Source organism: Rhea americana, unplaced genomic scaffold (genome assembly GCF_003343005.1).
Source record: "Rhea americana isolate MKP2758 unplaced genomic scaffold, rheAme1 scaffold_92, whole genome shotgun sequence".
In the NCBI taxonomy this organism is placed as follows: Eukaryota; Metazoa; Chordata; class Aves; order Rheiformes; family Rheidae; genus Rhea; species Rhea americana.
In genome coordinates, this window is record NW_028187111.1 from 2,431,097 (window position 1) to 2,432,620 (window position 1,524).

Sequence of the window (1,524 nt, forward strand, 5' to 3'; positions counted from 1 at the left end):
TGGGTAACACTGCAGTAGATAGTGTAACTGTCCTTAATTTACAGACATGAAATATCAGTTTAGGATATAGCAACTTCTCCACGTGTTTCTTGGCAAGACACTTTCTCTAGCATCATGACTCAACTTCTTCCTCCTAGGAAAATCAGTGAGGCTTGGCAGGTTAACTACTCCCTTCACTAGGCAGCCTTGGCTATAGGACATGGAACTCTTTTTTCCCTCACTGGGCCAACACAGAATGGATTATGGCACTGCTACACCAGCAAAACATGATTGGTATGTCTACACCCACAATCAAGAGGCATACTACATCCTTTGACTTATCTCCTCTGTTCATTGCTGGATAAAGGCAAACTGTTCCATTGCTGGAAATAGTTACTAGGTGTATTTAGTGTATTAATATACTAAACACATTAAAGGTGGAACAAATACTTAAGAGTATGCAAGCATACAAGCAAAGACTGTTTTTTACTTTTGTACTGTTCTACTCCACCTCTAACAGCACACTGAATACTCCTGACTTCAAAATATGAAAATTCACATGAGTTTAAAAGTAGAATTAAGAGCAACAGGAACCACCAACATGGAAAGGAGGGAAGAAAATAATTGCATCTCCTAGAACAATGACAACAGTTCAGGGTGCCATTTGTCTAATGCCTCTTACTCTCCCTCAAAACTACTCTCACACAGCACGAATAAGATTATATTCTAAAAATACAACAGGACAAGACACTTAGCCACTATATTTTCACTAAAGCTGCAACAGCAGACCTAGACCATTTCACTTTTTACTTTTGCAAGTCTTCCTATTATGGAAGTTCCTTATGGAACTGAAGTCTTGCATTCAGCCACTTCCTTCCCCACCACCATCTTTTTCATTATCTTACCCTGCAAATCAAAGCCTAGTATTCTAGAAATTCAAGGATGTTGCCTCAAATAATTCCAAAGGTTTGGGGAAGAGATCAAGTAAGGAGTTGAAGRGAATCTTAGGTGAATAGGGTGGTTTTGATGGCCAGCTTTTGTACTGCTGTATTATCAGTTCTTTAAGCTCAGAAGAAAGCAACTACATTGTGAAAAGGGACTACGAGCTTTATCATCCACCTTCGTGAGATCACACTGGCCCTGTGAATCTCTGCAGAAGCTTCTACTGCAAGTGATATGAGGTCCTGAAGACTAGACTTTCACCAGCATTAAGAGAAAGACAGTTTCTCTATGAGATCAGGAAGGAATTAGAAGCATAAATACTTTAATAGTTCATTTTTTTTGATTCTAGAGCAGCAAGTAGACCRCCACATGTCCCTAGCTTTAACCTGCTCACCCCATTTTCTCTCCACCCATTATATCTCAGCAACTCATTACTTTGTTGAAGCTGAAAGCTTKCATGCTATTGTTCCTTGAAGCATCAGCTTCTAAATACCTTGAACAGTGCCCAATTCTAGTTTCTCACCACCCTAGTGCATGATTTGAGATACACAGGGGCCACTACAGCCACTGATTTAAGAGAATAAACTGAAATGCATTACATAG